Source organism: Nipponia nippon, unplaced genomic scaffold (assembly GCF_047370975.1).
Source record: "Nipponia nippon isolate SJK-2023a ecotype South Korea unplaced genomic scaffold, ASM4737097v1 scaffold_4, whole genome shotgun sequence".
NCBI lineage: Eukaryota > Metazoa > Chordata > Aves > Pelecaniformes > Threskiornithidae > Nipponia > Nipponia nippon.
The window spans coordinates 1053521-1079306 of NW_028262358.1; the positions used below are offsets into that span (position 1 = coordinate 1053521).

General features: G+C 49.1%; 1 long non-coding RNA gene across 3 annotated transcripts in view; it reads right to left on the bottom strand.

Moving 5' to 3' along the window:
- Nucleotides 1-25786, bottom strand: part of LOC148053053 (uncharacterized) — a 61315-nt gene that overhangs the window by 32813 nt on the left and 2716 nt on the right. Inside the window, exons 2-3 of one of the 3 annotated variants that reach the window (XR_015708732.1) lie at nucleotides 23537-23632; nucleotides 9584-10015 (exon numbers count right to left, since the gene is read on the bottom strand). This is a non-coding gene — a long non-coding RNA (uncharacterized LOC148053053). Of the gene's footprint in view, nucleotides 1-9583; nucleotides 10016-14891; nucleotides 15814-23536; nucleotides 23633-25786 lie in introns of those variants that run through there. The other 2 variants (XR_015708731.1, XR_015708730.1) reach the window with 2 other exon arrangements.

The following is a 25786-nucleotide window of genomic DNA, read 5'->3' on the forward strand; positions in this document are numbered from 1 at the left end:
GCATGGAATCGCCTCCTGTAGACTCCAGTAACACTTAAATGCCTGCACGCAGCATAAACTATCATGCTGCTGGGTCTCCCTGCACATCTGCCTTTGGGCACATGCTCCCCTGTCCCTCCGAAGGCCGTTCGTGGCGGGACAACTCCTTTACTGCACTTAATATGTCTTTTTCTGGGCCAAGCATGCATCTAGGTCTGGAGGCGGTAAAAAGACATTCTGGCACGATGCTGCTGTAGCTCCAGGCTTTTTCTTGGAGGATTTAAGCGAAAAATCAATGAACTTCTCATTTAGCCTTCACTTGGGTTCTTTCCCTCCATTTAAACGCCAGCTGCCATACTGACACACAAGGGAAAGAACACGAAGTTGAACTAGAGATGGGTTTTGCTGCTCCAAAAGCAGTTGCCATGCAAAGGGAAGATCCTTTTACCCGGGTCAGCCCTTCACAGGTCCGGGAAGCCAGCTGAAATGGTTTCTTAAGTGGGTCCAGGAGATCACACGGATCTAGAGGCTGCCAAACCAAATGTTGCTCTAAACCTCACACTGCTTCACCGGACCTGAAGCGCAGGCATCCCTCTGCAGACCAGTTCTCACACCACGACCTCTCCTGTGTCACATGCTAAACACATAAGTCAGGACACAGAAACAAACGCATCCGACATTAAATAATTCTGCAGAGCATCTCAAACTATTTGGTGTCCTCGTGAAAGTGCCAGCTGCCCAAGCCCCCGGACTGCAACAGAAATGTCCTCAAACCCAGCCAAGCCCCTGCATTTCCAGGTGCCGTTACCCAGCCTCTGGAAAGTCAGTGCATCCCCTTCCCATCTTGCTGGGACGCGACCTTTAAAAAGTCATTTTGGTAAGAAACTGGGATTTGAATAGCTGTGCCAATTCTCAGCTGAGCCCTCGCTGCATTTCTCCATCGTGTCTTATCTCCCACAGCTCCAGGGACAGCAACCAGTCTTCTCTCTGACCCTACCACCCTCCCAAAAGACACTGATGTTTGCCAAACCTACAAAGTGGCCAAAAAAGAAAAAAAGAAAAGCCTGAAGCTTTCCAGTGAGCAATCCTGTAATGAACATGATTCATAACAAAAATACCAGAGGAAAGTAGTAGATTTGCTTATTTCTCCCCCACATTACTGGCAGATTTTGTAACATTATGTACTTTTGGGCTTAGGTCCAGATTAGCCATGTTTAAGTGTAGGAAAATATAGGTTCATCTCAAGATGTGTGGATGGGCAGAGGAGCAAGCCAGGTCCCCAGTCGGGGAGGAACCGTGCCATGAGATTCATTTACCAGCTCGTGCCGTGGGACCCTGGCCAGCCGATGCAAAGCCGGGCACGTCGGAGCCGCTGGGTGCTCGGATACCCCCAGGAAGGGCTTCGGGCTACGGCTCCCGCCATCCCGCAGCGATGGCCCAAGACGATGCCTTGGCAGCTCATTTTGGGGGTTAGGGGTTGTCGGTTTAATTCTCAGCTCTGGGAGCGTTACCTGCTTACGTTCAGCATCTGGCAGGAGAAAGGTTCAAAGCTTTAAAGGGATTTACTCCAGTTGCAGGGGGACGAGGAGTCTTGCATTTAATGTGGAGGAGCAGGGGTGGAAGCTGGGTGTTACAACCAGGAAAGAAAACCCTGAAGAAACAAACTGACTGCCTTGTACAGCCTCTAGTAAACCAGAAATAATACATGTGTTTGTTTTGTCCTGCTCACAGGCTGTAAAAGCTGCTTGAGCAGAAATGCAGCAGTCAGGCACTTTTGCTGGAGCCCAGCTCTAGTACTGTCAGCCCCAGGAGTTCAAAAATCATGAGCTAGCTCCAAAGAAAATAGAGGACAAGCTCAGAAACCAGGCAAATAATAATAATAAGAAAAATAATAAATCCTGGGCTCTTTTCATTTTCCTTCCCATTTTTGACTCCGGATCTTTTCAAGCTTTCCTCTACAGCTACGAAGCCTTGAGGCTTTCATTTGTTAAAAACACAGTTGTGTGTAATAACATGATTCAAAAGCCAGGGCTTTAAAAAAAAAAAAAAAAATACACCCAACTTTGTCAAGGCACTTGCTAAAGTCGCAAAAGTTTGGACTGCAGTGTTCCCGAGAGCGCTCGGGCGCGGGAACGATTGCATGCGTGTATTTAAGCGCGGGTTATTTTTAATAGGGTTAGCACGATGGGTTGCACTGCTTTGGTTAAGCCCTCTCCCCTGAAATAGCACGGCTAACGTGATCGGTGCTGCTGCAGACGCGGGGCAGGTGTCTGCACTACGACGTGGCCTTGCGTCCCTGTGCCACAGCGGTGCCGGCGGGCTCTCGCGGGTGGTGCGTCGGGCAGGGACCCTGCAAACGTGGGGTCCGTCCTTGCCTCCTGGCTTGCTCTGGGACAAGCTGCTTAACAAGCCGGTGTCTTGGTTTCTACACCTGCAGCAGCAAACGGAAACCTGAGCCTCTGCAACGCGTGTTATGGCACGTCACACGCTCCTTGGTCACCACGGTGCGAAAAAATAAGGTGGAAGGAATGCGAAAATGAGTTATTGCCCTGTGCGCGCCTTTTGTTACACAGCTCTCTGGCATCGCGTCCGTCTGTGTCCGGACCTAGCGAGGCGTGGGGGGTGAGGTGGTGCTGGTGGACTGTGCTGGGACACCCTGCCACGTCTGCCGCCGCCGGCACACGCTGAGGAAGGACAGGCTCTCCTCTGCCTCCGCTGTTGCTCTTGGCTCTGAAGTTTCACCTTTCCTCTAAGCAACACCTGCATCCCAGTCATGTGCAAATACCTTGGCACGTGCCTTCCCGACAGTGTTTTGGAGCAAATATTCATCAACGCAGAGGGCTGCTCTCCTGGTAGCCAGTGAAAACCTTCTGTACCATTTGGCACTCGTATTCCACAGCTGCGCTCTCAGTGGCAGCTTTCCACCCAGGTTTCGTCCGACTGCATTGCTGTTGGACCGGGTTACTTCTTTCCAGCTCAGGCTTAACGCCATTAAAAGAGCCTTAATGATTTGGAGAGGCAGCAGAGTTGCAAACCATGGCAGAGCTTTGGGGAGCAAAATGCAGGGAGGTAAAAGCTCCAGCGGCTGCTCACCTCATGTCCCCTGGCGCCCATGCCATCCAAGCTGTTGAGCCGAAAGGTTTCCAGAGCAGCGATGCTCCCAGAGCCCTTCGCCCTGCCATGGAGTTCAGGGGCAGGATACAAACTATCCCGCACGCCTCTGAGATACCCAAATCCTTGGAGACAAGCCATAAATGCCACTGAGCATCAGTCTTATTTGTCCCCATCTTCCTTGCCGTTGCTCCAGGTATCTTTTCCAGGGCTGGATTAGGGAGTAGCCCATGCTAGCCTATGCCTTTTTACCCTGCCACCAACCTCTGAAAAGTCCGGATTGGAGATTCAGAGGTTTCCCTCTTCTCTGCTTCGTGCAAAGTCCAATGTATAGCTGTTCACTTACAAGCCTACGTGCTCCAGGATTAATTGTTAGCCGAAAAGGGGGACATAGCCCCCTGCACTGTCAGATACCTCATGCATTGAGTCAGATGTCCCGGTGGAAAAGGCTGGAGCCGGGACCAGGCTTGCTGCCCGCTGCTCCCACGTCGGAGCACGGGAGTGAGATGCCCCTGCAGGACACCCCCCCGTCTCCAGACGGATCCAGAACAGCAGCAGCATCCTGAAGTTTTGGGTGACGTGCCAGGACAGGAGCATCCCAGCCAAAGCTGACACCTTATGGGCGTTGCTGTTTTCCCCATCACCGTAACCTGTACCAGCTCCAGCCATGGCATCAGCTGGAGTAAACTCCTTACCCTATGGCACCTCTTGAAAATCCTCATCTAAGGCAAGCACGCAGCTTTGCTTTACTCAGACCTGAACGCGTTTAGGCTGGGCTAATTCAGCACCTCCTTGGACAGCCCTGCTCTGCATCTCACCAGCTCCTCCTGCTGAAGGCAGCGCGGCCGAGCCGCAGCCCCAGGAGCTGAGGGAAAGCTGCCCGTGCAGCCGAGGAACCTCCGAGCGCCGTGGAAAATAACTTATTAAGCTGCCCCAGGCAAATCGGAGAGACCCTGCGTCACAGTCAGGGCGCAGAGACTTTTCCCTGCATTAAAACTAAGTTGGGAACAGATCCTAATGACACCGCGAAATTCAAGTCATAAACCGCTTCGTTTTCTTTTTTAATTCCCATGAATATTTTGCCCTTCTGGTTATGCAAACACTCTGCCCTCCCTCTCCCTCTGAGTCCGTGCATTTGTGCTAGAATCTTTTTAACCCTGCGCAGGACAGCAGTTTGCCAAGCAAGGGGATCTGTCTTGAGTCTGGAGAAACCACATATACCCCTCCAACAAGTCAAAGACCAAAGGCTCCGTTTGTCCCCGGCCTCTCAGATATTCAGCAGGTACCACGCTGCGTGCCGAATGCGGGAGGAGATGGGCTTACAAGGGAAAGAACGAGATCTGGCCAAAAGATTAATGCCTCGCTCAACTCCAGCGAGGTTTCGTGGCAGAAGCGGACACGTCAGAGACCACGGACGGTGCTTGCCGGCTAGATAACATGTTCGAGAAGGAAGAGAGGAATTCTTACATCTGCCAGAAGGAGCGACATGAGAAAAAAACGGCGACCTAAAAGACTTCATGAAGGAGATGACATTTGGGCCAAAATAAGTTTAAGACGAGGCGTTCCTTTGAGCCGTTCCTTGGGTTTTTTATCTGCTACTAAATATTGTGTCATCGGGCAGTCTGGGGCTCTGTTCCCCATTACCGCCTGGTTGCTGTGTTTTCCATTAAGGGGGTTCACCTGCGAGCAGCCGCAAAAAGGGAGCCGTGCACCAGTACGACTGCAAACGCCTCTTGACCTCAGCACAGTCCAAGGAGCCTTTAAGCTACAAAAAAGCGTTTTTAAAGGAAAAAAATAAATCTGTTTTCTTATGGACACAAGCTACGTAATTTTTTCTTCGTGCTGCCTCCTCTCCCTCTCTTTCCTGTGAATATTTCCCTTTTTGGTCATAAAAGGGCAGAGGAAATAATACAAAACCAAGAAGGTTTTGTTTTCAAATGCAAAGTTTTCTAGCAACCACTCAGATAAGTCTAGCATCTCAAACCTTTTTCTTTTTTAAGTCACTGATGTAATTTTGTCTTTCAACTTTTAAAATTCATTAAAAAAAAAAATCACAATTTAAAAAATCATCACACCCAGGCCAATGTTTTTTCCAGAGCCACAATTCTTTGGCTTTTCGAAGGACCCTTCAAGGTCGAGCCAGGGGAAAAGCAGAGGCTAGCATGCAGAGCAGACCCCAGACCAGCAGCCTATAGGTACTTTTGTCTGAGGCAGGCAGAAGATGCTCATGGTTAGAAGCAGCGAGAGATGAAAAGAAAATACCAAGACACTGCCTCGATCAAAATCTTATCTCCTGTTTTATCCTACGGTGACTCTTACAGACCTCAGGCAGAGCAAAACACAGCATCTTTGTGTACAGACTTTTTTGCCATCTCTATTTTTGTTTGCAACCGAATGCAGAAATCCAACAGCAAAAATCCCGCCTAATTCTGTTGACTCCCTCTGGGCGAGGACAACCGACCCTTTGCTTTTAATCTAGATCTAAAAATGAGTGTTTGCCTAATGACCGCCTGTTGCAACACCTGCTATTTGCCAGAATAACTAGCCCAGCTTTCAGAATCACTAGCAAATTCAGGTCTCTACCTCGAACACCTTGTGCGAGGTGAGGAAGAATAAGTTTTCAGTATTTGGTGAAATCCCAAAAACATGCTGAAAAATACACTAGGAGTCTAGATCTTAAGCTATGTGCTTTCCCCAATTTCTTTCTTATTACTGTTGTAAAATAACACAGCCTTCCAGTTAGGACCACCGGCAGCATCGGGGGGACACCCCACCCCGGAGGGGCTCAGTACCATCACGGGAGCTTCGCTCCCGCCACGGGCCACCACTGCTGCCCATCACCGGAGAGCTCCGAGGTCCTCTCCTCCGCTCCAGACGGGTAACCCACCACCTGCAGCGTCTTTTCCCACATCTTAGAAATCTCCAAGGGCCAAATTTCAGCTGGTGGGAACCGGCCCACCCCCGTCAACTCCAGTGGGGAATCACTGATTTACACCAGCCAAGGAAGAGATGCTACCGAGCAATCATCGTTAAATCGCATTGTTCGGGACCGAGCTGCAGTCGCCGAGGGCCAGGCTAAATGAAAACTGTCTGGCTTTTACACAAAACCGCACAGGCCCCGGAAAATCAATTTTCTGGGTTTTGTGTAATTTTCCACAGGACAGAAGAGAGAGCCTTTATTCCATCTGGCCTTTAAAGGAAGGTTAGGGACTCAACGAGAAAGAATTCGATTGACCTGAAAACAGAAAACAACAAGTTTCAAACTGTGAGACAGAACTTGGATTTCTTGACTGGTTTTTAGCAGAAACACTATAAAAAAAGTCCAAAACCCTAAATCCAGAAGACATCCACGCTCCTCCCTCCCAGTTAGTAACATCTCACCCCAAAATCTGACTTTTTTCTTCCTTTAAGGAGTTAAGAAGTGCTTTGCTTGTCAAGAGGTTACTCTGAACGTTTCTAGTCTCTGAACATTTTGGCTTCCCACCGGATTTTGCCTGTGAGCAGATGAAGCAGCAAGAGGGAGGAGGAGGAAGGCCAAGGGCTCGGCGGAGACCCCTTGCACACAGCCCAGAGCATGCCGTGCCTTCGGCGGGGGGCACGCTGGCACGGGGCTGGTTTACACCCGCCCCGAACCTGGAGCAATGCATTTAACCACGGAGCGAAGAAAAACGCTCCCTGCCCATCGTCCCTGCTCCGCTGCTGAGTGCCAGCGAGCAGCCAGGAGAGCCAGCAAGGGCCAAGAGGCACGGTAAATCAGTAGCCTAGGGCAAGGCAAAGCGCGGCATGTTTACCCGCTTCGGTCTAGCGCCTGAGATTTCCAAAGCCCGGGAAAAAAAACCAAAGCCATCATCCGACTGCCAGAAGCATGGGGCTGGCCCTTCAGCGGATATAAATCAGTTTATTCTGACTTACACCAGTCAAGAATCCAGCCGCTGAGTTGTTTGGTTTTTTTTTTTTCCCCTCCCATCTCCTTATTTTTTAGCAGAGCATGCTCGCCCTCGCCAAGCTGCTTGGAATGAAAAACAAAGCCCAATGTGCCATGACGGAGGCTTCTAGGCATTACCGCAACGCAAATAATAAATACTGGGAATAACCCTCCCGGGGTGGGATCCCTCCCCTCGGCTCCCCGTCGGAGGGCGGCAGCAGCGCCGTCCCGTATTTTGCATGCAAGACCGGTTAGCGGGGAAAAGCCCAAGACCATCTTCCCCGCAAAGCCGTACACCTAAGCCCAGCTCGGAGCTGCAGAAGTAGGGCAGGAACGCGCCCACGCAGCCTGCGGCAGCAGGAGCATTTACACCCCCTTCGCGCGGGGAATAATCCCGAGGGGTTGAGCGTAAGGATGACGCGGCTGCAGGAAAGTGAGCAATTCCATCCCAAACCAGAGGCTGGAAACAACCGGGCTCAGAGAGACGAGGCTAAATCGCGGTGGTTTCCAGTAAGGGAAGCAGCGGCGAGGATAGCTAATTGTATGTTCCCGACAGCGATTTGATGCATGCATGCCCACGAAAGCTTTGGAAACGCGTTACGTGGCACGGTTATATGAGATTAACTTAGACACAGCAGCCACCAGAAAAAGAAAGTGATTGCCTTTTTTTTTTTTTCTTCTTCCAGTATTTTGTTTCTATGGTGCTGGCTGGAAATTGAGACTATGTCCTCGATGCTGGGAGAGCACAAAGCAGAGAGGAAGCCATAAATCTAACAGTACTTTCCCAAGTGGAAGGATTTGCCCTGAAGACACTGGGAATGCTGAGGTAGAGCAGAGCTGCGCTGCTCTCCGCATCCTTTCCCTGCCAGCACCGAACCGGCGGAGAAAAACAGCAACTGCATTCCCGATAACAGGGGAGCTGCAAAAACACGTTTCTGCGGGCGCAACCGGCCGAGGCCAATCCACGTGCATTTCTCCTGGGAAAGAGCAGAGCCAGGGAAGGCCGGCTCCCGCACAGCGCGGTGGATGACCAGCCCTCAGCCAAAGAGCTCTGGCTCGTGCCAGCAGCCGAGGGCCGAGGAGAGGAGCGGCCCTTCCCCTTCGGGATGGATGCGCGGGCCGTGCCCCAGGCTACGGAGCCCCCGCGCCCCATTGCCAGCATTAGCGTGGCTAAAGCGTAAATCCCAGAAATGCCATTTCACCAAACAGACATCAGTTTGCACTCAAATAGTGAGAAAAATAGAATAAACCGTGCTCCTGTAACCACAATTCAATTTTTACTCTTTGTATTAAATATACCTTAATGTTAAAACTTAGTAAAAGAGTATTTGATATTCAGTTTGCCAGTTTACTTGCTTTTCCTGCTGACAGCCTTTCCTCAGCTAGCGGCACACATCAATGTGACACCCACTCCTTGCTAGACACAATATTTGTATAATTGATAATTTCCACTTAGTAAGAGGTAAATATTTGTGAGCTCAGTTGTTTGGGAAACGGGAGAGTATGTACACATACGTAAGTACTTAGTTATGCGACCAATAAATTGTTTTGTCTGAAAACAGAAAAAAAATTATCTTTTTACACTCTTAATTTTCTAAGGGAAATCTTTGGTGAGATCCCACGCTTCCAGAAGAAAACCAAATAGTTCATTAGCCAGCCAAAAAAAAAAAAAAAAGAAGGGGTATTGACAGAAATAAGCCCCTAACACAGACCCGCTGCACTTGCCTAGTAAATACCGCGGAGCAGTAAAGCAGGTCTCGCCCTGAACGCGGAGCATAGGATGCACCAACGTCCTGCTTGGCATAAGCCAGGGCCGCTCCTGCAGGACAGCGGCTCTGCCCCGCGCAGCCCCAGGAGCGGCTGGTGGGGCCGAAGGGATGCCGCACCCCGCGATGCCCCTCGGCAAAGCCGGGTTCCGAGTCATTCCAGCCCTCTGTAACTGGAAACGCTATGCAAAAAATACAGTGTCAGCAGTCCCCCTGCCTGCCTAGCACCTTGAAAGGCCAGAGGAGCATTACGTGCTTTCGCCCCGCGACTTGAGAGAGTTACGAGGCCAGTGGATGTTGGAGAGCAGCTGCTTCGAAAAGCTGCTCCGGGTAAACCTGTCGGAGCCGCCGAGGAAACCTAACGTGAGTGCAGCCGCTGTACCCGGGGAGGAAAGCAATTGCCTTTTCTCCAAAATAAAAGGAAGAGTTTTGCTCAGGGCAATGTGGAATATAAACGTGCAACTGTTCCGCATTAGCTGCAGCATTCTTCTTTTTACCACCCAATTTTCCCTTTCATTCTACGGCAAACAGTGGAGGTTCTCTATTGCACATTGGGGGCATCCAAACTGGAAATCATTAAAATATAGATTTCATTTATAGCGGACCTTCTGTGAGTGGAAGGAAAGATTGCCACAGCTTCCTGAGTATATGATTTAATGATGTGTTCTGCATTTTCTTAATTTTCCACATTTTAAAGGCCTCTGTTCTCTATTTGGTGGAGGAGGGATCGTTCAAGAGGCACGGCAGACGCAGTTGCTGGAAACGTAAAATCCAGAATTCCCACAAACAGGACTTGGATAGTGGCGGGGGGAAAGAGGAGGCACTTTGTAGCTGGGTCATTTATTTTCTCATAAACGCACAAGTTCTGTGAACAGCAAAGCAGAGCCTTTAGCCAGGCGCTTGGTTTGAAACGACACGGTCTTTAAGCAAGAGCCGGGGCTAAAAGGTAGCCCTCAATACGGGTGCGATGCTGCGCCGCCTCCCATAAGCCGCTCATCAAGGTCCACGGGCATCTCCTTCCTCGCGGAACGTGCAAAAGCCCGATATCAGGATCGGCCTCGTGGCTACCTCGAGGTTCGCAAGCAGAGACAGCTTGAGCACGTACCGTTACTCCCAGGGTTTGCTCTCCGAAAGACTGAATTACGCTCTGCATTACAGACCCGTCCTTCAGCTATAGGGCTAGAAATCTTGTACAGCTTTTCGTTTCAATGTGAGCTGAAAATGCGGTGCTTGGCTTGGGTGTTGTTTTTTTTTTTTTAAAAAAACAAATAGTTGAAAAATATGGAGAGAAAAAAATGTTATCGTTTAAATAATATATATAAAACAGGAATGAGCTGTGCAGAGTGCACGTCTGTTATGTATAACTTAAATTTATACCCATGGCAGAATGAAATCATCACTTAAAATAAAGTCAAATGTCCATTTTTCAGATTTAATTAAGACATCATTTTGATGGAGGCTAAGCTAACATAAACAAGCCAAGAAAGGCAATATGAAGAATGAACTGCATATAAAACCTGGAGCTCGTTTGTATGCCTGAGCTGCATGACTGAAGCTGAACAGTGTAAGTGTCTTACATTGAGTTACAAGTGTTTTCTGCTGTGGTTTAACGTAAGAAAGGTAAATAGAAAGAGTTATTTTTAAAAATAACTGTCAGAATGAACTCTGGGAGCCTTGCTCCCTTGTTTTTATCTCTCTTGGCTTCGGAGGGCTTTACCCTGAATGTAAAACATCCTCGATACTGTAAAGCACCTCCGTGGTCTGGGTGGGCAGGGAAGGTCCAGAAGACATTCTGCATCCCTCGGCGAGGGAGACCTTAAATATTCATTTGCGTTTCTAAAAAGCACGAAGGGAAGCCATGCAAAGCTCGCTCTGACTCTCAGCCGAGGATCTGAAAATCCAACGGGAGGCAGGCTCGGAAAACCATTTACACCATGGCTTCGTTAGCCTACGGGACGATTAGCAAGCGTTGCGGTAGCATCAGCAATGCTAAAAATCACATCATTACCAGAAAAAACCCACAACCGCCTAAACAAAGATGAATGCAAAGATGCTGGGTAAGAGGTTCACCAGTGCCCCTCCGGCTACGCCGTCCGTTCGGTGAAGAAATGAACCCTGCGGATGCCGAGGTTTCGCCGCTGGGTCTTGCGATTTCTCCCGGAGCTTTTGTACCCCCCGGGAGGAGCTGGGAGCCCCAGGCACCCACGACCAGAGCCAATATTCGCCTGTTTTGCACCGCGTACACACAAAGCAAGTGCAAAGGGAAGCCTCTAAAATGCTGTAGGCTGCCATCCACTACGAAGATTTTAAAATCGTGGTTTTTTTTTTTTTCCCCTCTCACTCACTGGCACATCAGGCACTGAACCGATACACACCAGGGTGGTTTGCTGAGCACTGCCTCTTCCAGTTCTCTGCTAAAAACCTGCCTCAACGCCTTCAAAGGCTGTGAACCTCCTTTTCCTTATTTGGTTCCTTCCCAAAATCCTTAAAGGATTAATTTAAAGGTCACAAACAAATCTGTATCTATTTAAAGAGGGCTTTTTGGTTCCCTCACATGGGCTGTTGTAAAGAGTACGAGATATTTACATCAAACTCCCCTACGGAAATAGGGAACATGCTGCGTTTTGCAGTCCCAAAACTTTGTCTTCTACAATTCCCACCAGTTTGAACTTTAGTTGGGGGGTGTGTGTGTGTGTGTGTGTGTGTGTGTGTGTGAGATACTCAAAGCACGACAAATTTAGAGCTTGATCAAAATGAATTTGCTTTCAGCCCAACCTCGGAGCCCCCGGGGCCGCAGGCAGCGCTGCCCGCTGTCAGCCCCGCCGCCGGAGGCGGCTCTGGCCGGCGGTCCCAGGCAGGACACCTTCCCCGGAGGTGTCGGCGCAGGTTGCTGCTCCGGGCGGCTGGAAATGATTTGTGGCAGCTTTGATTCCACGTGGCTACCATACACTTAAACTATTTCCGAAATACTGAAATTACTGCCAGGCGCGGGACCCTTGCCTTCGTTTTCAGGGATGCCTGCCGTAAATAAGCGATGCCTCGTGCGACGCAATTCGCAGCTTCGCTGCCAGGTGCTCCCGCGCGCCGCAGACCTGCGAGATACGCTGGCCCACGGGTAGCCGAGACAAAGCGGGAATTCAAGCCGTGCGGAGGTATGTTTGCTTTCCTGATAGCGCTTGTAATTATTTTCTGTATTAATACCTACTGTTTCATCAGGAGCGTGGCTCTCCATCGGTTCCTCCTGCTCCTCCCTATCGCAAATAATTCCTTTTGCCATGTAAATTAATTACATTGGTCTTCTGCAGCAACCGCTCTCCCCAGCCACCTCCCAACACGCTTTCTCCCTGGCACTGGGAGCACTCCTTAGGCAAATACTCCTGCCCGGATAACCTAAACTACACCGGACCACTTCATCACTCCTCTTTGCTTGTGAAGCTCCATCTCGCCATAAGAAAAAAAATCCCAGAGCTGCTTTTCTCTCCTGATGGGAGGGAGAGAACGAGGTGGGAGCGTGCACATAGAGAAACGATGGCTACGAAGCTGTTTCGCCACGGCTTTACCGCCCGAGCCACGAGCTGCGCAGAGCAACGCCTGCCGGCCGAGCCAGAAGCCCGGGGATGGGCAGTGGTAGCCAGGGGCTCGGCGGGGCGGGCCCGGGGATGCTTTTCGGGAGTACGTAAAGGCCCTGAAAGAAGCTGCTGGCCTCTGCTCAGCATCACCTCAGCCTCGCCTCTCTCACGAGGCACCGAGCGGTTCAGTACCTGAGTTGGGGCAAGTTTTAGGGGCCGAAGGCAGACATACAGCACCTCGGCCGCGAGCTGCCGGCTGCCTCCCGGGTTACCCACACCTCCTCGCTGCGATTTTCTGCTCCCTTCCCGATAGTTTTTGTTCCATCTTCCTGACTGAGGAAAGTCAAGCAACAAGACATGATTTCAAAAGGAATCTGCAATTTGTTGAAATTCATGCTTTTCAGGGTAAAGGGTTCCTTTCAACACCTTTTCCCTCCCCCCTGCTACAAACAACATCTGAAAATAGAACTGTTGATCTTATTTATTTCATTACTTTCCAAAACCACCATTTGGTTCTCAGAGGATTTTCCTTTTTAGATGTAAGGTAATTACATATGCTAAAAATAATAATCTAGGGTGGGCAAAGGGAGATGTTTTGAACTGAGCGGCTTGAGTGACCCAGAACCATTACTCTCCAAAACTTTTGGCTATGCGAGCTATTTTGAAATCAACTTTTTATCCCAATTTGGGGTAAGAATAACTTGTTAATATTCAACTATTATTTCTACAGTGAAAAAAATGCATTTCCTGCCTTGCACAAATAAAATATATAAATAAGCAGCCTATATTCCCAAAGGGCTGAGCCCCAGCAAGTCAGTAGGAGCCGGCACATCCTCCACGCCGTTCATAGTCTTACCCCGCGCTCCCATCTGCGTTAGGGCAGCATTGTGCGATGCATCCAGCTTTTTTCCTGCTCTTTCCCAAGTCCCAGGGCCCCGCGCGGGTCCCCTGTTGTGGTTTTGCCGAGGTGCAAGCACAGTAGCTCATGTAACCCCTGCCTTGGCAAAAAAGCAGCCTTGCAGAACCGGCGAAAGCAGGCTTCCCCCCTCCAGACATGTGTTCCTGCTTAACGGGCCCTTGCAAGCAGCTGAGCCGGCTGCAGCGCAGCGCCTGGGCGCAGCTTGGACAGGTAATGGGGGCTGTCATGTACAGAACTACCTTTTCCCCCCTTAAACAGAAAAAACAAGGCTGCAATAAAACTAACAGCAACTTATTTTATGAAGTGCGAACCAATAAACCAGTGCCTTTAGATTACACAGGTTACTTCTCCTACAGAGGCTAATGGAGTGCAATTAGGACAGATTTTTTCGCCCACCCACCCCCCCCCGGTACTCAAGTGTTACTGCAATGTGCGTGCAATGTATGCAGAGGCTGGACAAGCCCTGTCTGCTGTTCCTGGGGGGCTATTCCAGCAAATCCATTGATGGGGATGCTGGAGTCGCGCAGGAGCGGCAGAGCCTGTCTTTGAGGTCCACGGGCTTTAGAGAAAACCCAGTGGGGCGTTTTTAACAGCTTACGGATCAGAGACACCAGTCCAGGTACAGCGCAACAGAGAGCAATAAACCTCTAAACCCCAAACATCTTCCCAGAACCCTTTTAACATTTTTTTTGTGATATGGACATCCTCACAGCCTATTTGAGTACCAAATCCTCAATAAACCCTCCCTTGGTTCTTGCACACCTCGTGGCAGGCAGTTCCACAGGCTGAATAATTTCTTAAGGCAACCACACACGTGCAGACACGTCCCCCAGTGCACCCCGCGTCCCTGCGGCACACGCCATGCCCGGGCACTGCCCCGACTCCCTCGCCCGCACTCTTTCCCCCGTAATTCTTTCCTGCCATGGTAGGAACCAGCAGATTTCCCCCTCCCAGCTGCTGGCACACACGCACATCACTTAAAACACATATAACTAACAGCCCGTGGCTGGCAGATAGGCAGAGCTGCAGCACACCAGCTATCACACCAGCTCATCAGCCGGGAGCATTGCTGCCCTGCCCGTCCGAGGGGAAAGCGGGGGCTTCGCCACGCCAGGAGCATCCCCGGCCGTCGCAGAGGAGCCCCGGCACCGGGGTGGGTGCCGAGACCCCCCGGCGGAGGGGGAGCACGTCTGCCTTTCGGCACACGCCCTCACTTCTCTGTGTGTGTTTTTCAGCACATCTCTAACAGCAAACTGGCTGGACAGTGCATGGTTCGGATTAACGGCCTCGTTCAGGGGGGGAAAAAAGGGAAAAAAAGGCTTGTTCTAAAAAAAAAAAAAAATCTGTCCAAATATCAAATATTAACCAGCAGTATAATTCTCTAAGTGGAATAACAGCACCTTATCACCTTCTCCTCCCTCCAGCTCTGGTTTTGTTGTCATCCACTTCTAACATATTTTATCTTTTTTCCCCCCGGTGTATTTTTCCAGTACTAAAAAACTCTGCTTTTTTTTTAAGTCCTACCTAGAAGATTTTCGGTTACATCATTTGCACAAATATGTTGTTGTTAACATTGAAAAACCTCTTTGCTTGCAGTTGTATATTTTATTTGGCTAAAAATGTGCTCATGTCTAATACATCACATGTCCTCTGGTGATACTATTTAAGCTAGAAATTCCAAAACTCACAAATACCGAATAGCCAAATGTTCCAGAGCTGTACTCGTCTACTAAACATGTAATATATCTCCTCCTTCTCCAAACAGAAATAGATTTCTCTCTGATTTGTTTGATAAATTTGACCCAAGATTTCCATTTGGAGTTATTGGAGTTCCTACTGTTTTTCTGCGTGTTGGTGGGCCAAGCCCTAATCACCCAAATCTCCCCGGGAGGCCATAAATTACAGCAATGAGATGGGGCTTTGTATTCCTCCGGCCGCAGGAGAAGGCGAGCTCGCAGCGGCGTATTTTGACAGGCATGAATTTAATTCATTGTTTTATGACGGATGGGAAAAGCGGCCACGCTCGTCGCCGAGATTTACGATCCTTTGGGTCTGGAGGGTTCCATCATTCGCCAGTCGTGTGAAAACAGATGGACGGACAGACACCCCAGCACATACAGGCTGACCTGGATATTCTCACCGCTGCTTACAAATGGGATCCATATGCCCGGAGAGATCTTCATTAGCACAGCCTTCCCGATCGCACGGAGCACAGCTCCCTCTTTGCTCGCCGGAGCGGGGAGCCGAAGAGGCGCGTTGCCGAAGCCTTGGCTCGTCGCGGTGCTCCAGGCGCGGAGACGAAGCCCTGGACGCAGCCCAGACACCTCCACCCTCCCTGGTCCATCGCCTCCAACTTCGGCAGTTTCGCCTTCATCCCAGGGAGCTGAGCTTTAGCCATCCGATGCTTATCTCCACGGATGTATGAAACATCCAAATTTATGCAGATAAATGTGTCATCTCCTCTGCTTTACATGTGTTAAAGGATGTCGAGCACGGTCTTTTCCCAGGCGTAGCTCGACTGTAAAACACTCCTTGTGCCTTTGCCTGACAAATGAAATAAGGGCGACTGAAACATGCAGGCACTTGAAACCTTCCAGAGCGAACGCTTGTTGGTAGAAGAGGGGGAATGCTTTTTGTTATTACTACCAATAACACAACATTTAATTTTTTTTAACCAGTTCAAGACTGCAAGGTGCACAAAAGGCATCTCTCAGCTCACCTAGTGAATCCCTTTGAACACAGCACACAAGCAGCTCTCTAAGGTTAAACATATGACTCTGCTTTTTCATATTACGAATCAATTTCTGTGGGCAGACGTGTGGCAATGTCTGTAAACAACAGACTGTAGGCAAGTCACCCCCGTGTCAAAGGGCCAGGTGGGTGCATTCAATACTGGATCTTCTGGCACACTGCTTGGACTGAAGCCTGCTGCTACAGAAGCCAGCTTCTCTCCAATGCATCAGTCCGGGTCTCACCGATATCCAGCAAAGAATTGCATTTAAAAAAAAAAAAAAAATCAGAGCCCTCCACCTGTGCTGTAATGGAAAACCCAGGGCTGGAGCAGCCACGTTCCAAGAGCAACAGGGTTCAGGTCTAATAAAGAGGGGTGGCAAAGGCTCATCAGCCCTGCTGGCTCCCGGGGAGGTTTCCCTGCCTGCCAGGAGGGTTTGGCACCTTTTGGCAGCCCGGTGCTCGGTAGGACCTGGGGTGCGGAGCTGGGGCTCCCTCCCGGCTGCGGGCAGAGGTGATGTCCTGGAAGCAGAGGGGGAAGCCGGCAGCTCGCACCTCGGCTGCCCCAGCGCGAGCCCAGCCTGCCAGGGTGTTGATTCACATCTGTCAGTAGATTAAACTTTAACTGCTTCGGTTTACAGCCTGGAGTTTTAAAATAAACTGAAATCAGAGCCAGTTTACTTTAATGCACCAGCTATGAGCTCTGACAGCTCAGAAACAGCTTCGCATCGCGCCTGGTGACTGCGGCCGCCCCAAGGAGATGGGCAGGGCAGGCTCCCGAAAGACTCCCAGCGGCTCTAAGGGAAGCTTTGCCCCGAGGACCAGACTTTGTTTATGAACAGAGAGATCGCAGACGAGTGGTACGGACCAAGCCACCGGGCAGCTGACCGGCACACAGAGGACCTGGGCAAAAATTCACGTTCCACTGAGGAAACCACACAAGCGAGGGCCTGGGAACGGACCGTCCTCCCTGCAATTTAGGGGGAAAGCTGCTTTTCAGTGATTTCATTTTCTTTTTAATCTTTCCCCATCCTATTCCTGAAGATTTTAAGCTGTGCAGAGCTAGATGCAAGATTACCATCAGAAAAATATCAACAGTCCCTCCTAAAGCGGGTCAGCAGTCCCTCTTCTTCCTCAGCATATAACAACGTATCTTAGAGTGAAAAAACACATCTCTACTGCCTTAATCACTCTTAGAAATTCAAACGTAGACAGAGCTGGGAATAAACTGCCAGCCCTGATTACGGTGTAACGTGACATTGGTCTTTTGGGATGTATCCTGGGGGATAACACAAAGCACAAGGGATCCCCGATCTCCGGGTGCGCTGGTATTTGGGGAGCTGTATTCACTGGGAAGCTACGGACTTATTTCATCAGCTTCATCTGGAAGCCCATTGCCAAATTTCAGAGCCCATCTCCATTTCCGAGGGGACAGAGGCACCCAGGCTCCTCATACCAGCACTGAATAAACACCTGACATCGGCCAGTCTGAACTCCCTCGCTCACTGGAGATGTGCCAGTCCCAATACAAAGTAATTAAAAATTACACCAGTCTTGATGAAGGCTACACAGGACAAGCCTTCCTCCAGGAGAAAACCACTCTCCTGTTCCAGTGCAACTTCTCCAGGCATTCACATCGCCGGCAGCGCTGGTTCAGACAAGCGGGCAAAGCAGCACAGCTGCATTGCTCTCCCAGCCACAGCAGCACACCCATCATCCCCCAAAGGGTTCGGCTCAGCTTCAAATAGAAGAGGCTCAGCTTGTCCAAGCTCCCCATTTTTCATATTTCTATTAACCAAAACTACTAGAAAATTACCTTAAAGTGAAAGGAGAAAAATCTAAAATAACATGACTCCAAGACCTGGGGCTTCAGCAGAATAGTACTATAATGCTCTTGAGAAATAGCGGATCAGCAAGCAGGCACGCTGAGCCACGGGTAGGTGCTTCAGAAAATATTGCCCTGAGCAATTTGGAATTCAATCGGATGCGAAAGGTCATTAAAAAACCTGAAACCGGTTGCCATTGAAAGCCTGTGCTGGCAGCACAAAGGTGCGCTGGCAGCAAGTAGCATCGCTTAATGTGATGGGTATAAAAGAAGTTAGTGGCTACGCTGGAGGTCCTAAAACTCCGATTTACCAGCCCGGGATCGCATCGCTTGTTGCGAACCCTGCTCAGACAAACGCGGCCTCCCATACATTTCCAGAGGCTTATGGCAATCAGATACTGTTTTCATTTATCTGCGAGACTGAAAAATCCATACTTTGCTACGTAAATCCACGATATTTATACACCGAATAAAACGGCTTAAGCCAGCCACTGCCAGGAAATTCCCGGTTCTGGAAGAAATTCCTGCCGCCGCCAGCCGTGCTCGTGCCTTGGCGAGGCAGAGACCCCGCGCTCCAGAAAGAGGGTGACTGCCTTGTTTAGTAAAAGGTGCCATTTCTAGGCATTACAAGCAGAAAAAAGTTATTTTAAAAATTATTAAAATAACAAACATTTATCAAGGATGGGGGGCTATTAAGCTCTGATCAGAGGGGCTTATCCGAACAGCCCAGAAAGGACATTTCTGACCTTATGTGAAGGCAAAAGTTGCCAGCGTCTGGTATTTATTTCCCACTGCTGAGCTCCTCGCGGCTTGTCAATTAGGTATGTCACGCCGTGCAAACACGAACTCAGCATGCGCGAGGAGATATCTTCCCAAAAAAATTATCAATAAACCATATAACTGTTTATCCAAATTAAATTGTGTTCTACTCGCGGTGCTGCTTTTCTCGGTAATTAAATAACTGTTTTATAAAATTTATTTATTAAATAGCAGTTTTGCTAAAAACGGCCCTTGTAAAAGAGCATTTTGTTCACCTGGAAACGAGTACCCAGCTCACCGAAACAAAACTTTCTTCTGCCTTTTAATAGCCCCGATTCCTCCATCGCAAAATGAAAAATATCACGTGCTGTTGTATTTTTATTATTGTAATACCTGGGATAAAATATAGCCAGCTATCATTTAAAATAAGAGGTACTCTCAGCTGAATCCTGGCAGGCAGCGTGTGCCATAAATCCTCCCATGGCACATTCCCAGCCGCCCCGCGGACCCACCGGCCGTATCGGGGGAAAAAACAGGGAATTTGGTCCGACAATATTCTAATACTAATATTAGACCTCGAGGAAGCTACCCTGCACAAACACATTTCAGTCTTTTAAATTGTGGCTGATCAGGGAGCACCACCAAAAAAAACCCACCCTAAAATCATTTTACCGACACTTGCAAAATTCACCCCTGCTAAAAGACAGAAAAACCTGCAGCTTTCCTCCTCACTTGCAGTTTTCCAGATTTCGTTTTAGTTAATTCTATTTCTATTTCCCCAAAATGTTGACAGTTCTTCAAAAATAGAAAGCGCGTTTAATATTTCATGAGAGATACATTTTCCAAACAGCCATGCTGGGAAGGTAAATAAATGCAAGGTTTCTGAAAAAGAGCCTATAGGAAACCATGCTTTATTTTTCTATGATAAATCATTTACTTTGCAAACGATCTATATTTTATGAATTATGAACATCAGATGAATAGCTGACTAGCCTGTCTAGCATTCGCCTGCGCCGTTTCTTTTTTCTCATAGGAGAGCTCTTTGTTGCCTTCATTTCGTTATTATTAACTCCGAGCTGTCGCTTAAAAACAGCGACCTGGCCGTCCAGCAGCAGGGATGCCGCACGTCTGCAAGGACAGCCTATCTCCTGGGAGCAAAGGGGCCGCATTTTTAACCAGGAAAGAAATAAAATAATCAGAGCTCCATCAGTTTTGTACCACGGAAGGGTCTGGGTCGAGGCAGGCTTCTACAAAACCTTATGGTCAGATATCTCTCCGGGATGGGAGACTCCCGGGAGGCGACGAGCATCATCTTTGTGCTCGCTCAAACGCTTAGCTCTGGTTCTCCGCACGTGAAGGCAGGTGGGTCACCCACCCCAGAAGAAAGAAGCCTGAGAGCAAGTCCCTTAAAAAAAATAAATCGATATTTCCTTATTTTATCCTAATTTTTTCCAAGTGCTTAGCCATCCCTGGGCTTTTGTTTGTTCCTCTCCCCCCATCTATAAGCACCGCATTTAAAGACGAGAAGCTGCCGTGGCAGCGGCGAAGCTGGGACCAGGGCTTGCGGCAGCAGCCTGTTGCTGGGTGCCGAAACCCCCAAACCGGGGAAGGATGGGGCTCCGGGGCTGTCAAACCTGCACTGCAGCAAGGTTTTAAACTGCTGGCTTTCGGGCTAGAAGTGTCAGAGAGGCTTCTTCTTCGCATAACTAGAATCAAAGGAGTTTATGTTTTGAAGTCTCACGATTGTGGTTTGTTGTTTCTTCAGGCTGTTTGTCAATATTGCCGCTTCACTAGGTCGCCGAGGTAATCCCCCTTGCCTGCCGAACCATAACATTCCCACTAAAAGTATACCATCTCAAAAACCCTATCAAATGCTTAAAAACAGTATCAAACCCTTAAAGCCATGACGACACCTTTCTGTATGCTGGTTGCTTTTTCCCCCCCCGCCCTGTTCTTTGCAGATATTTATAACTCAGCCACATGTGGTTCTAAAGATTTATTATGAGTCTGCGGAATAAGCCCTGTTAACATGTACAGCAAACGTCCAAGCCTTTGACTTCGCAAGCATGGTAATAACGTGCAACTCCCCTCCAGCTCGAGAGCGAGCCACAATTAATGCTCTGTGTTGATTTGTGCAGGGCACTGGAGCTACGCTCAGTACGCCCAGTAAGTGCATCACGTATCGTACGCGGAGTGGACGGGAAAGCGGGGGTCAGAGCCCGTTTTCAGCAAACAAGACAGTTTTCATGGAATTGAAGTGCCTCACAAAAGGGAGTAGATGCTCCCGTGGAAGTGATATCCTGATATGTAATGGTTTGAAGAAAGCAAAAAAAAAAAAAAATCTAAGATGATGCTGTGGGTTTCAAGACACCAGAATGAAAACATAACTGGGATTTATTTGTTTTCATTCTCTTCCTTGAAAGTTTCCAAAGCACTTGTTTCACACTATTTCAGAACAAAAACAACGCCCAAGATGGTCACACGTCCAACAAAGTGCAAAGTCCAGCCCGGTGACGGCGGGTCGGGGAACGGAGCGGGAAGGCAGCGGTGGCTTGGCCAGCTCCCCCAGCAGCGCCGGCCTCCCCATCCCGGGTCCCCGCCGCAGCGGCCCTGCCCTGCCAGGGACGGCCGGTGCCCGCAGAGACGCCCCTTTCCTGCGGTGGGGTCCAGGGGACACGAGGCTGGGGGGTTCTGCAGCTCTAACAACGTACGGGACCTTCGCAGGAAGCCGTTTCCTAACAGAAATTGGGGGAGGCTCCGCGTGCTTCAAAACCCAGATCATTATATTGCCCAATGGCCGATTGCATACGGTTCCATTTAACCTCGTGACGCTAAATCACGGTCGGAGCTATAGTTAAGAGAACTACCTGGAAAGAAAATAAATGACATCTGCAATCCCCTGAACTTGGAACCCATCTCAGCTTACAATATTAGTTTTTTTAAGAGGATATTTAAAACAACATGCAGCAGTTAAAACCCATTTAGTTAGCTATTTACCTTCCAATCTTCCTCTTTGCCTTTCCCCTAAGCCATAGGTCCCATAAATGCAAAACACCCCCGACTGACATATGGTGGTTTTTAATGCTATGGAAGGTGTGTGACTTAAAATCTTGAAAATTTTGAAAGCGGACCCCATTCTGCTAAGCACAGCTAGGTCTTACAGCCCGGGCCAAGACATGAATTAGAGTTTATAGCGCTGCAGAGAGAATACCAAAGAATTAAAAGAAAAACATTTCAGCTTGAGTAGGAAAATTTTCTGTATTCTTTTTTACAGCCAACCAAAACTTTCATGAGATGAGTTATGCTTTCTGTTATTGGCATGTTTTTCAAGTCAAACAAAAACTGTTTTCCAAGAGAGGCACCGGTGAATCTTGCTTCCCAAATCACTCTTCATTCTCTCAGCTGCGCTTTCTGCCCAGATCATGGTTCTCGTTCAGTCCTAAATAAAAAGTCTCATCCCCTCCTTCCCAGAGGCGTAAGCATCTGCACTGGGACACTGCTGCAGGGCGGGTGTTCGCTTACTGGTGTCTTTCTGAGGTCTTCCAGTTTATCAGTATTAAGACTTGCCCTTGTTTTGAGAAGGGAGGAGCAGGCAGCGCAATGCAACCCTCTCTCTGCTGTCGGCTTTGAGCTTGCTCGCTCAGGGCCCCGGGCAGGGCTGGGGTGTGATCAAAAGGCTGCAAGAACCACACCAATGTACTGGTCCCCAGCCCTTAAATGGGGACAGGAGGATACCACCCCATTACCCCACTGGTAAATCCACTCCTCCTGGCAGGCATCTAGTTTTGCCGCACACAGCTCGATGCTGCAACATCTACTACCCCAAAAAAACCATCTGACAACGCTGCAACCCTCACACAGCCTCGTTTCACCCATGCTCTGCTGTTTGCTGGCAAAACTTAGCCAGGAGGAAGCACCGGGCAGAGGAGACCAAGAAAGCAGGCTTGGAGAGCTCCAGGTGGGATGCAGTCAAGCCTCAGCTTTAGTAAGGGCGAAGGTAAAGCAGCAACGAAGCTCCCACCTCAAAAGCTGCGCCCAGGAAGACGCATGGCCTCACACCAGAGGCTGAAATCCCATCTCCAGAAACCTCCACAGAAAACCCAAGGCAGATTTTAGCAGAGCCCTTTTCCCACCTCCTTACTTTGAAGCCTGTGAATAGAGATATCTAAATCTGAGACCCTGACTGAAGATGGGATGACGCCTATTTCAAAGCATATAAAAAAAATCAAGGCAAAATTTTAATTCTTCCTTGATCGCTGTCACCCTTGTGCATCCTCACAATAATGCTCACTGCAACGTGGGAGCGCGTGTGTATAACGGAGCCCAGCCACAGTTCAAGCCCCGATACATCTCATTAAACTACAATTCAAGGCAATGCTCCCTCCCAGCTCGCTAAGACACGACGCGCGTGCAGCGTTGCCTGCGTAAGATGATGTTTGAACACAGAACACCGCGCAGTTTAAAGCTGAAACACTCTGCGTCCACAGAAGCGCAGGGGGGTATTTCCTAACAGTCCTGTTGGTGAAACGCTTTCTGCTGGAAGGCTTTTTTCATCGGGATAGGCAGTTCCATCAAAATCAACATCTCTGCAGGAAAAGCCTGACTTCAACAATGTTTTCCTTTATTTTATGAGAAGATATTTTAAAATGAAATATTTCACTCAAAGACATCACTTGAGCCCAAATCTTTCAGTCTTGAACACTCCAAAATATTTTGTTTAGAAAACAGGGTGACTTTCCTATAGCATACGTAATTCTGAACTGGAGAGGCATACTACTGAAGCTGGAGAGGCCCCTGGACCTGATGCCTCTTATGCACAGTCCCCAATTTTTCATCACCGAGCAGCGTCAGCCACGGGATGCTGGGTTGAACCGGTCTTTGCTCTGAGCCAGAGCTATTTTTTACTGCAGTACAAAGACAACAGCAGCAAAGACGAGAGAGACGAAACCTTACCTGAGCTCCATAATGCACACACCTCCAGCAGCGATCCTCTCCTACCCCATGTCCAGCACAAAGCCCCCGTCGTTCAAAAACCTCGCTTGGCTGGGCCTGGAAGAGGGCAGATAGCAAAAGAGTGAGAAACAGAAGAAACTGGAACGAAACGGTCAGTTAGAGGGGTAAACTCACTCATCTGTTCGGGATATGACTACGCCAGTGGTTTTGACTCTTTTTCCAAAACCCAGTGCTGGGATGAGCAGTTGATACCAGATGTTCAGCTGCTCCAGACACTTGAACAGGCTTTGGACACGAGGGGAAAAGCAGTCTATTGGAGAGCACGGGTTTGCGGTTAAAGCGCTAGGCTAGGATGCAGCTCTGGCTTCATAGCCCAGCTCTGACACAGATTTCCCGCAAGCCTCCAGCCCCAGCCTGCTCCTCCGAGCCTTCACATCGAGATAAAAAACAAAGGGCACATCTCCGAGGCAGGGACCAGCTTTGCAAACCGTACCACTTATCTACTCCATCCTGGACAACGGACAAACGTGGATTTTTTTCTGCTCAGATATATGTGGTTCTAAAGGTAAATATGAGTAATATCGCCTGGGTTGAAGAGAAATCTAACTGGATGATGGAGCAGAAACCAGATCAGCTTTTCCCCCCCCCCCTCAGTGGAAGTCACCACCCAACTCTGAACATCTAGAAGCCCTCAGACGGCGCGACGACAGCGCTGTTCGTTCTGCTGGAGCAGGAGCTGAGCGCTCTCCCTGTGGCGCCCGCCAGGCTCGCTGATGGCGCGCCGACTCGGAGCGCGCGAGCCTAACCAGAAGAGGCTGGGAGCAACTGCACGCAGGCATTTCTGTGCCTCATTTGTGCCCCAGAAGGCCTCAAAAATAAAAGACTAAGCTTCAATACGCCAATGCCACCTAGTATGTTTATATATATATATACACACACACACACACAGGAGTTCCTGCTTGCAAAACCCAGAGACTATAGAATGCTGTTTTGGGTGAAATCCCAGCTTTATTGAGATCAATAGCAAGTTCGCCACTGACGTCAACAGGCCACAGTCTCACCCTTAACACAAAGGGAGCTCCACACAGGGAAAATACAGGTTTTAGTACTGCAATGGGGGTATCTAATTAAAAAAAAAAGCCTACAAACGAACCAAATGGGGGAGCAACAAAACGACTGAGATGGTTTTGTCCATTAGCCCTAATGAAGGACTAGAGATGGTAAACTGAAATTTTAATAGACAGCTTTACCAAAAGTAGCACTTATTTTTATTTGCCTTGTTTTCAAATCTCTTGCCAGGCTTGCACTTTCTCAGGCAACCCCCTGTTTTGTTTTGTTTTTTTTTTCCCCCTTTTAAAATACCAGAGCCTCTTGGGTCTCTTCAGCAGCCCATACAGCAGCTACCCTCCAAGCTCAGTGGTATAAATAATAGAAGCAACTTTTACGAATGCAGCCGAGCGGGGTGGTGGAAGCTGCCAGGAAGGAGGTTTCCTACCAGGCAGGGCTATAGCAAACCCTAATCCCACCTCTAGAGCTGGAGACATTCCTCCTCCGACAGCAGGGAGAGTCTGATTTCCCACTGCCATTAACCAGCTGCCCCAGGCTAATGAATAACTGCGGTTAAATTGGGCAAATGAGAATAGGTACCAAATGCAGCTCAGGAGCAGGAGGCCAGGCAACGCTTCAGCCTCTGCATAGACAAACCCAGGGAACTTGGATTTTGGGGTGCCTGTATTTTTTTTTTTGAACAGCATGGCTTTTATTTTTAGAACACAGGCACCATTTACCTTTTATTTACTCTTTTGCCAATAACGTTAAGTGCTTGCAAGTCATAAACCAAATACAAAATACAATTAAGTCATCAGGGACCTAAAAGCAACCTAGAATATTACGAGCACATAAAGTCAGAGGAGCATGCGTGCGGGAGCCCGTTTAACCTTCCTGATCCGGGGTGAGATCTAATATATTTCTTAGGCACGTAAGAGTTCAAGCACCTAAGTTTGGGGGGCCTGACCCCTAGAATAGAAGCAAAGACAAATTTTCCTGGTACGTGGGGAGCTTAGCAGGACCCTCTCCGCATGTCGTGCTCCCATCGGGATCTGCAGGCAGGGCTCTTGCCTGGGCTGTGGGAGACAGGCAGCGACCAGGGACAGAGCTGGGGAGCAATAAGCCGAAGGCAGCTGCCCCTGGATCAGGCACAGGACAGGGCTTGACCCTGCACAAACGGGGTCAGAAACCACTGATGGACAC